Here is a 12,073-nt window from a genome sequence, read left to right as displayed (position 1 = left end):
ACTTTAATAATATTTGTTTTTCCAATCCATGAGCATGGAATATCTTTCCATTTCTTTGTGTCTTCAATTTCTTTCATCTGTGGTTTTTAGTTTTGAGAGTACAGGAGTACAGGTCTTTCACCTCTTTGGATAGGCTTATTTTTGGTGCAGTTGTACTTGAGATGGTTTTCTTAATTTCCCTTTCTGCTGCTTCTTTGTGTATACCAATGACCCTGGTTTCTGTACAATTGACTTTGTATTCTTCAACTTTACTGATTTATTTTATTTATTTTTATTTATTTATTTTTTAGCAGTTCTAGCAGCTTTCTGGTGGAGTTTTTAGGTGTTCTATATATAGTATCATGTCATCTGTAAATAGTGAAAGTTTTACTTTTTCCTTACTATTTTGGATGTCTTCTACTTCTTTTTGTTCTCTGACTGTTGTGGCTAGTACTTCCAGTATTGTGTTGAGTATACATGGTATGTTGAATATAACATGGTCATCCCTGTCTCGGTTTTTCCTCATTAAGTATGATGTTCACTGTGACTTAACACAAATTTATTTTTAACAGTTCTGAAGGCAGGGAAATCCAAGATCGTGATACATGAGGATCTAATGTTTGTTGAGGGTCCACTTTCTGGATCATAGATGGTGCCTTCTCATTATGTTCTCATATGGTAGAAGGAGTGAGAAATGTCTCTGAGACCTCTTTTGCATGGGTATTGCCCTTGTGACCTAATCATCTGCCAAAGGTCTCACATCCTAAACCCATCACCTTGGAGTTAGAATTTCAACATATAAATTTTGTGCAAACACAAATATTCAGTCTATAGATCCAGAAACCAGACAGTTCAATGCATGTCTCTAGTTTTTCTCTTACTTGCTATTTCTCTTAGTCAGTATATTGAAATTCTCATCCACAGTTAGCTCAAATGAATATGCACAATATTTGTTTCAAATAATAATAAAATGATATTTTTAAAATAAGGTAAATCACCTTCACCAGATGAATGGATAAAAAAGATATGGTCCATATATACAATGGAATATTACGCCTCCATCAGAAAGGATGAATGCTCAATTTTTGTATCAACAGGGATGGGACTGGAGGAGATCATGCTGAGTGAAATAAGTCAAGCAGAGAGTATCAATTATCATATGGTTTCACTTACTTGTCGCGCATAAGGAATAACATGGAGGACATTAGGAGAAGGAAAGGAAAAGTGAATTGAGGGAAATTGGATGGGGAGATGAAGCATGAGTGACTGTGGACTCTGAGAAACAAACTGAGGGTTTTGGGGGGATAGGTGAGCCTGGTGGTGGGTACAAAGGAGGGCACGTATTGCATGGAGCACGTGGTGTGGTGCATAAACAATAAATCTTGGAGCACTGAAAAAATAAAATAAAATTTTAAAAAATAAGATAAAGCACATGAAAAGATTCAGTAAACTGAAATACACTACAAAAACTCATGATTTATGAGGAAGTATAACATAAAGCTTAGTGGGAAGAATCTGGGTTCATGTTCTGCTTTAAACATTTATTAACAGTTTGACTTTGGTCAAGCTATTTCCCTTTTTGGTGCCTTAAATCTCTCTTCTGGAAAATTAGAATAATAACAAAGTGCTTCCTCATACAGTCGTTATGAGGATTAAGAGAGCTAATGAAGGTATGATCCCAGGACAACGTCTAAGATGTAGTAAGCACTCTATAAATGTTTCATTATTATTAATACCTCATTTCCTTGAAATTACTGGGCTTAGTCTAAGGTTTCCTTTTTTTTTTTTTTTATTTTGAAGGTTTTTTTCTTTATTACTTTAAAGTAATCTTTACATTCAGTTTGGGGCTCGAGCTTGTAACCACGAGATCAAGAGTTGTGTACTCCACTGACTGAGCCCACCAGGCACCTGCAGTCCAAAAATTCTTGAGCTTCCTTCTTTTTCTGAGACCTACATTATATTTTTAAAATATTAGGTTGCTCTCCTGGACTACTCTAAATTACTGTGGATCTATGAAAATTTTTATATAAATAGATTATGACACAGAGAGAAAAGCATCATCAAAATATAAGACATTCAATATATAACAGCATGTTTTTTTTAAAATTCTAGATAGCAGAAGTATATGGAAAACAAGGTATCTTGGTTTATGGATTGACACTGAAGAGCTATGGGCTAATATATCTGGCACTGACTTGTGACATTATTTGCTGAGACAGATCATGAATTCTGAAAATGCTGAATAAAGAATTAATATGTACATTTATGGTAAATGCTATTAATTCACCTTTAAGTTTAAGCAGTTTAGTATGGTGTGTAAATTTTTGGATATTCTAAAAATTTTTTATGCTATTACATTTTTTATTATTGTGTAAAGCTTAACAATTATATGAATTTGCCAACAAGGTAAAGCAAATATCATTAACAGCTTCTATAAGTTGTTCAAGTTAATAAAACTGAGAATATACTTTGATATAAAATTTCCTTTTGTGTATGAATTCTAAATAACAATTATGGATATTCACAGTAGATATGTTTGTTATTATATAGAGGTTGTTAATAATTTTACTTCTTTTTAAACTAGTTATAAAAATTAATGAAATTAAAAAGTCATCTTTATTTTCCTGATTTAGGAAAGAATAGAATTTCTGGTGGCCATTACCAAGGTTAAAATGGTTTACAATAGCAGTAAACTAATTTAAAATTAAATTTAAAACTTAAAAATTACTGCCTATGATTTAAGATATGTATTGATTTCTGATCAGAAAAAATTCCTTACTTTCCAAAAGAGTAGGAAGTAAAAGGCGTAAGAAAGTAAATTACTTGTGTGCACACAATTCTGACATTCCGGATAATCTTGAAAACTTTATCATAGACAGAATTGTGATTTTAAGAAAGAGAAATCAAATGTTTATTCCAAAATAGATTCCATTTGATATTTTCTGATATTTTTTTTTTTTTTGCTCATTTAGTTAAACAAAAGGCAAGTTCAAGTTCAAGATCAAGTTCTTAGGAAAGTATAATCCTTCTAATAACTTTAGAATTCATAACCTATGGGATATATTAGAAATGAGAAACAAGATTTTCTGAGAAGAATGCCAAGATGTGAGAGCTAAAGAGACAGATGCCATTAACTAGATCACTCTGGCATCATATTTAATGACGTGTATGATGCATGTTAGATGAAATCATAGTTCCTTTTGTGGTCATCTAGGTCCCATATGCTATCCTGCAGTAGTTACAATATCAACAATAAAACAGCAGTGACAACAGTAGTGGCCATTAACTGCATACATCTTATAGGTTAGATTTCTTTTGAGAATTTTTTAAAATTTTATATTGGAAACAGACAATAAACTAGTACATACTTACATGGAAAAATAGTACATACTACAAAACTACTATGTGTTCTGTAGGATAATGTGATAAGGAAAGTGAGGTTGTAACTTTTAATTTTTTCCAGCTTCATTAAGTTACAATTGGCATATGACCATTGTTTAAGTTTAAGCTGTTATGTTAGGTATTTTACACATGTTATCATTTTTAATAGCTATAATAATTGTATAAACATGGTAATAAAAGATTTTGAAGAACAAAAGAGTTAAGCACCTTTCTGATTGTCACAAAGATAGTAAGTGACAGAGTAGAGATCTGAAGCTAGAGAGCATGATTTCAAAGTTCCCATCTCTTATACAACCTTTAGAAAAAGAGCAATTTATATGGGTAAAACTGATTTTGAAATAAAACAACATGACTTCCTGAGCTGTTTACAAGTACAGCCCTCCAGACAATCCACTTTCCTTTAAGCCTTGTTGAATGGTTTAAAGACAAAGAATGTAAACTAGAAGGTAGTCTGTTGGCAATTATATGGATTCAAAATTTTACCGGCCTGTGTTCATAATCTTACTATTGCCTAAGTTATTTTCTCTACAACTTTAGGAACATTCCCCAACCATCTTAGGCTCTTAATTTTCTCAGAGGTAAAATTAAGCAACTCAAATCTTCTTTATACAGCTATTATCACTATTATGAAATAATAGCCACAGCAAATGGGCAGAAAATTTAGTTTCTTGGTTGGTTTGTTTGTTTGGTAAGAACACTTACCATGAGATCTACCCTTTTAATAAAATTGTATGTATATAATACCATATTGTTAGCTGTAGGAACAATGTCATACAACAGATGTCTAGAACATAATTACCATGCATAACTGAAGGCTTATACCTGACAAAGCATCTCTCTTTTGCCTCCCCTTCACAGTCCCTGGCCACCACCATTCTATTGACTGATTTGTATTTAGTTATTGTATATAACTAATAAAAGTGGTATTATGCAGTAATAGTCCTTCTGTGACTGGCTTATTTGATTTAGCATAATTTCCTTGAGGTTCATTCATGTTCTCACAGGATTTTCTTTTTTAAGCCTTAATAATTCCATATAAACTTGATATTCACATTAAAAACAAATGAAATTGGACACTTATCTTACATTATTATACTATACAAAAATCAACTCAAAAGGGATTAAAGACTTGAAACAAAATAAGACTTGAAACTGTAAAATTCCTAGGGGGAAAAAAAGCACACAAATTAGGGGAAATGTTTCCAACATTAGTTTTGGCAATGATTTCTTAGATATGGCACCAAGAGCATAGATAATAAAAGCAAAAATATACAAGTGGGACTACATCAAACTAAAAAGTTCCCACAAAGCAAAGGAAGCAATTAACAAAGTGAAAAGGCAGCCTACGGACTTTAAGATTTGCAAACCATTATATCAGATAAGGGGTTAATAACTAAAATATATAAGGACCTCCATTAACTCAGTAGCATATAAAAAAAACAAAAGCAAAACCACTAAAAACAAATTGTCCAATTAATAAATGGACAAAGGACTTGAGTAGACATTTTTCCAAAGAAGACATGCATATGGCCGACGGATGTATGAAAAGAGGCTCAACATCACTAATCATCAGGGAAATATAAAGGAAAAGCTAAATAAGATGCAACCTCATATCTGTTAAGAAGGCTATTATAAAAACAGAAGATGACAAAGGTTAGTGAGGATGTGGAGAAATTGGAACTCTTGGTGTGAAAGTAAAATGGTGTGGGCACTATGGAAAAAAGTATGGATGTTCCCCAAAAAATTAAGAATAGAGCTACCATATGATCCAGCAACCCCCTTCTGTATACAGATAAAAAAAATATGCAATTAGAATTGTAAACAAATATTTGCAATTCCTTGTTTATTGCAGTTATTTACAATAGCTAAAATAGAGAAACAACCTAGATGCCCATCTCCAGAACAAAGGATGAAGAAAATGTGTTGTATATAAAAGATGGAATATTATTTAGCTTTAGAAAGGAAAGAAATCTATTGCTGTTTTTATGATTATTAGCCTTCTCTTAAAATTATCAGTTCTTCAGGGCACGTGGGTGGCTCAGTCATTAAGCATCTGCCTTCAGCTTGGGTCATGATCCCAGGGTCCTGGGACTGAGACCCACATTGGGCTTCCTGCTCAGTGTGAAGCCTGCTTCTCTCTTTCCCACTCCCCCTGCTTGTGTTCCATCTCTCTCTTCAAATAAACAAATAAAAATCTTTTAAAAATCATCATTTTTTCAATGCTTTTAAAAATCCTATTCAGAATTAAAATGTCGTGAGGTATAATTTTAACTTAAGTATACTGATCTCAGGGCAGACTTTTTTTTTTTTTTTTTCTTTTTAGGGCAGTCTTTTAAAAATTGTTTTAGGCAAAAACTTTTTTTGAATATTTATTTTTGGAAAACCACTTGTTTTATCTCACAGGAATATGTCAATAATTAAATAATCCACTTGAGCCCAAATTATATGCATTGCCTAGTTAAATGTTTCTCACACTATTTCACTTGTGCCTAAGTTATTTGAGAATTTCAGAAAATTTATAAACTATTTCATATTATTTGTGTTTAAAAATGAACTGTAACAATAAAGTACTTGTATACCACTTATAGAAGGACACAGTAATATAACGTACTAGACCACATGCAGTGAGAGTATGTCTGAACTATTAAGTTTGAAAGATTCAGTGATACACATAATACATCTGGTTGACTAACATGATCAAGTGGTTGGTGAGAGGCAAATATTTCTGCTAGGAAAATAATTGAACATTCTCAGTATAGAAAGAGATTTTAAAAGTGGTGGCATGCTGAACTCTCTGAATTCAATAATGTCTTCAGAACTTCCAGAGATTCCACTTGAGAAATAGACTTAATAGTATAACATATGGAAATATCAATTTAAAATGCATGAAAATTATGTTTTTGTTGAAGGGATTTTGATATCTCAAAAGTGATATCTCAAGCACATTTCTTAGTCTATATTTTATACAAAGTTGATAAACTAAGTCTTAAAATGCTACAGCCATAAGGGAGAGAAGAGACTGAAATATATATTTGAGTTTACAATTTGGTTTTAATGAAATCATCCAGCTGAGTGTAGAAGCAACATCTGCATCCTTGTTTTCTGCAGGAATCTGTGGCTAATTTTTGTGCAGAACAAAGAATAGAGTAATTAGAGTGTTTGATGAGTTTTTTAAAAGATATTTTCACTTCCCAAAAGAGAACATATAGTTCTCTGATCAGATGTTGGGTAAACCTGAATTAATATCTGTGATTTTCACAACAACACTGAAACAACAGAAAAAGGATTGTTTTTCCACTTTATTCAAAATCAGTGCAATTATCATTGTTCTCTAAATTTTATATAAATAGTTTTCGGATAACACTTGCATCTGCTTTTATTAATTCATATAGAGGATCCTGAACAGATTTTGTTTCATTTACATATTGGAAAGTACAGATCTTCATTAACCTATTACTTGTTACCACAACTGCATTAGTCTAAACCAGAGTGTCTCAACAATTTTGGCAATTTTGACATTCTGAGCTAGATTATTTTTTGTAGACAGAATATTCTGTGCCTTGTGTAATGCTTAGCAATAGTCTGACCTCTCCCACTAGATGCCACCAGCAACCCACTAGATGGCAGTAGCAACTGCCCTCTCTACAGTTGACACCAAAAACTTGAGATAATGTCAAAATGACCCCCACGGGGTACAGTCAAAACCAGTTGAAAACCACAGCTAAACGAACACTGAATAACTATTTATATTTAAAATTCATCATTCACTCATCCATTTGTCGAGCTTAGACTATGTAGCAAACGTGGCCCAATGCTATTTTGAAAGTTAGAGACATCATCACTACTTTTGTTTAATGTAGGTGTTTGAAAAGCCTAATTTGATGAAACTATAAATCTGCAGGGTCAAAGATGTATCCTAACTTTACCTTAAACACTGCTTACCTGCTTTAGTGTGGTTATATTTTTCATTGGTAATATAGTTAGCTTTGTTTTTTTCACTGTATGTGTTCCGATTGGGTTCTCACCATATCCAAAATCATTAAGTCATTTTAAATACTTATTGGGGGTATGTGAAGATGAATGCAATTCAAAGAGTAAAAAGCTATACAAAGTACACTCATTGCAATGTCCCTTCCTTCCCCTATTACTCAATTCTTTCTTTTCACCCTTTTTCCCTCCAGTCCCTTAAGTAATCAATCTCTTTAGTTTCTGGGATTTTCTTTTACACAAATGTGTGTATGTGTGTGTCTGTGTCTGTGTCTGTCTGTCTGTCTGTCTGTCTGAATGGTCTGAATGTTTGTGTTACCCCAAATTCATATGTTCATATGTTGAAATCGTAATACCCAGTATGATAGTATTAGGAGGTAGAGCATTTTAAAAAATATTTTATTTATTTGAGAGAGAAAGAGAACACAAGCAGAAGGGAGGGCAGAGGGAGAGGGAGAAGCAGGCTCTGAATGAGCCACCCAAGTACCCCTAGGAAATAAAGGTTGTGAGAGCAATTAGGTCATGAGGATGGAGTCCTCATAAATAGGATTAGAGCATTTAGAAGAGATACTCCAGAGATCCATAATGCTCCCCGCCAACCACTTATGTAAGGACACAATAGATCTTCAACCTGGAAGAGCACCCTCACCCAACCATAATTAGAAACCCTGATCTTAGAACTTCTGGTCTCCAGAACTGAGAGAAATGAGTCTGCTGTAGTATTTTGTTATAGCAGCCCTAATGGATAAAGATATAAAACTACAGATGTATTTTCCCTCTGATCCCCTTTCTTACATGAAGGATAGCATATATCTATACTCTTTTGCATCTTGCTTTTTGCAGATCCTGGAAAGGATTCCGAATCAGTTTATAGAGATTTCCTCAGTCTTTTTACAGCCAGATAGTATTTTTGTGTGTGTGTGGATATACTAAGTATTTCCAACCATTCTTCTAGGTGTGGGCACTGTGTTTTTAATGCGTGTCAATTACACATTATGCTGCAGTGAGTAATGGTGCATATAGTTGCAGGTACATTTTCCAGTAGTTTCTTAGCAGTGGGCTTACTGGGTCAAAAGGTAAGACATTATAATTTTGTTACTTACTGCCGGATTCCTCTCTGGAAGGATTATACCAGTTTGCATTTCAACCAACAATATGGGAGAATGTCTGTTTCCCTACAACTTTGCCAACAGAATGTGTACTCATACTTTTTAATTTTTGCCAGTCTGATAGATGAGAATAGTATTTAAATATTGTTTTAATTTACATTTCTCTAATTATGAAGGAGTTTAAACATTCTTTCATATTTTAGTTCTATATATTAATATATTACTTGATATATGATAATATATTACTTATATGACATATATCAACATACAATATATATGATATACATAGAATTCTGTATTCATGCCTTTTTTTGTTGTTGTTGTTCCTGGGTTTTAGACAATTGTTCAAAGACACTGTAAAGTCTCCCGTTATTATGTTTATATCTACGTTTCTTTGCACCTCTTACAGATTTTTGCTGAATAACACAGTCCTTATAATTGAGGAGTCTGGCCCCTGGCCAAATTCCTATGTGTGATCTTTTAGGCCCATCCTCAGGCAATTACAAAGGCTTTACCTGTCTGGCAATGGCTTAAATAACAAGTATTTGTTTCTCACAGCTCTGGAGGCTGGAAGTACTAGATCAGTGTGCCTGCATGGTCAGATTCTGGAGAGGATTCTCTTCCAGGTTACAAACAGCCAACCGCTCCTTCTGACCTCACATGGCAGAAAGAGCTCACTGGGGTCTCTTTCATAAGACTTTGAATCCCACTCATGGGTGCTTCATCTCATGACCCAATTTCTTCCAAAAGACTGCACCTTCTCAGGTCATCTCAGTTAGGATTGGAGCATATTGATTTTGTGGGACTCAAACAATTCAGTCCATAATAGTGCGCTCGCTCTCTCTCTCTCTCTCTCTCTCTCTCTTTTTTCCTTTGTCACCCAGTTGCCAAAAGCTACTTGTTGTTTTTTTAAATTTTTTTCTCTCCTCTTAAGTTTTTCTTTTCCTTTCATTTCTTATCTTTTCATTTTTCTTTTCTCTTCCTTTCTCCTCCTTCTTCTTCCTCTTGTTTTGTTGTTGTTGTTGTTGTTTGTTTGTTTTTTGTTTTCTGTTTCATTTTTGACTTTTTTGCTTTCCCAGAGTTGTGTATCTGTTTCCAGGAATGCTGATTTCAACCTTGCGTGCCTCTTTAAATTACATGTACATTGGAATACCTTCCCTGCAGTCCATGCTGTTTTCTGGCCAGAACTGTGGTCGTGTTGTTATTGCTGTCTTTTAGTACTTTTAAACTGAGGATAGATTTAGTCCTTTTGGCAGTCATTTCAGACAAACACACACAGTCTTTAATTTCCCTGTTTGTCTTGCCCTCAGGTTTGCTCATTTTGCCTTTGCTTTCCACAAATTCTCAAGGTGGGTTAGAACTGGGAAGGGCACACAAGTTTGTATGCAACTTTTTTGTTTCCATCTTTTTTATTTATCACTACTTTGAAGTTTTACCAATATCTGCCTTCAGTTTATGTTGAGAATATGGTTTGGGGTAGAATTTAATTTTTGCTACATGTTCTTTTATTGTATGGGGAGGAAATCAATTAGGAGGTTGGTGGCTATTTTGTCACCATTGCTATTATATATCTCGAAGTATCCGACCATTATCTAGAAAGAGAAATCTTCACAAATATATTCTAGGAGAAAGAAGTCAGATGAACTTGCAGAAAAACTTCTAGGGACTACAAGAAAAGATATAATTGATATTACATGCATAGCCTTATTCATACAGCCCCACTATATTTAATTATAATCTTGGTTTTGTGTCCATAATTTATGTACATAATAAATGTACATAATGTACATAAGAAGCCCATGCATAGAAATGTAAGAATAATTCTACAGAAAATCTCAAATGATCCTAAGGTTTTGAGGCACTCTAAAGTATCTGAGTTGTATCTGAAGACCCTGAATTTATGACATCTCACCAATAGATGAACACCCCAGCTAACAGAGTTGTCTCAACAGCTATCATAGCTGCTTTGAAATGTCTTTCACTTTTTATTTTTTTATTTTTTTTTATGTCTTTCACTTTTTAAATAGGCTTATTTATTTGTATACAAATGTTGCCTTTCTGTACTTTCAACTGATGACATGTTTTCTCTATTAATCAAAATTACAGTAAATAAGTATTTATAAACACTTTTAAGTTAATGAATATGTCTAAGTCTATCTCTTTAATTTTTAATTCAATTAAATAGCATATAATGTATTTTTCATTTCAGAGGTAGAGGTCAGTGATTCATCAGTCTTATATAATACCCAGTGCTCATCACATCATGTGCCCCCCACCCCTCCTCTCCAACAATCTTCATTTTGTTTCCTGTGATTAAGAGTCTTATGGTTTGTCTCCCTTTCTCATTTCATCTTATTTTATTTTTTCCTTTCTTCCCCCATGATCCAGTTTTGTTTCTTAAATTCCACATATGAATGAGATCATATGATAATTGTCTTTTTCTGACTGACAATTTCACTTAGCATAATACCCTCTAGTTCCATCCACATCATTGCAAAAGATTTCCATTTTTTGATGGCTGAGTAGTATTTCATTGTATGTATACCATATCTTCTTTACCTATTTATCTGTCAATGGACACCTGGGCTCTTTGTATAGTTTGGCCACCATGAACATTGCTGCTATAAACACTGGTGTGCAGATGCCCCCTTTGGATCACTACATTTATATCTTTGGGATAAATACCCAGTAGTATAATTGCTGGGTTGTAGAATAGCTCTATTCTCAATTTTTTGAGGAACCTCCACACTGTTTTCTAGAATGGTTGTACCAGCTTGCATTCCCACCAACAGTGTAGGAAGGTTCTCCTTTCTCTATATCCTTGCCAACACCTGTCATTTCCTGACTTGTTAATTTTAGCTATTCTGACTGGTGTGAGGTGATATGTGACTGTGGTTTTGATTTGTATTCCCCTGGTGCTGAGGGATGTGGAGCATTTTTTCATGTGTCTGTTGGCCATTTTATGTCTTCTTAGGAGAAATGTCTGTTCATGTCTTCTGCCCATTTCTTGATTGGATTATTTGTTCTTTGGGTATAGAGTTTGATAAGTTCTTTACAGATTTTGGATACTAGCCCTTTACCTGATAAGACATTGCAAATATCTTCTCCCATTCTGTTGGTTGTCTTTTGATTTTGTTGACTGTTACATTGTGCAAAAATCTTTCTATCTTGATGAAGTCCCAATAGTTCATTTTTGCCTTTGTTTCCCTTGCTTTTGGAGACATGTCTAGAAGAAGTTGCTGCGACTGAGGTCATAGACGTTGTTGTCTGTGTTCTCTAGGATTTTGATGGACTCCTGTCTCACATTTAGGTCTTCCATTCATTTTGAGTCTATTTATGTGTGTGGTATGAGGAAATGGTCCAGTTTCATTCTTCTGCATGTGGTTGCCCAATTTTCTCAAGACCATTTGTTTGAAGAGACTGTGTTTTTCCCATTGTATATTCTTTCCTGCATTGTTAAAGATTAATTGGCAAAAAGTTGATGGTCAATTTCTGGGTTTTCTGTTCTGTTCCATTGATCTATGTGTCTGTTTTTGTGCCAGTACCATACTGTATTGATGATTATAGCTTTGTAATACAGCTGGAGGTCCAGAATC

The sequence above is a fragment of the Mustela erminea genome, chromosome 8 (assembly GCF_009829155.1).
Source record: "Mustela erminea isolate mMusErm1 chromosome 8, mMusErm1.Pri, whole genome shotgun sequence".
Classification (NCBI taxonomy): domain Eukaryota; kingdom Metazoa; phylum Chordata; class Mammalia; order Carnivora; family Mustelidae; genus Mustela; species Mustela erminea.
Note: the sequence above shows the minus strand (reverse complement) of the source record.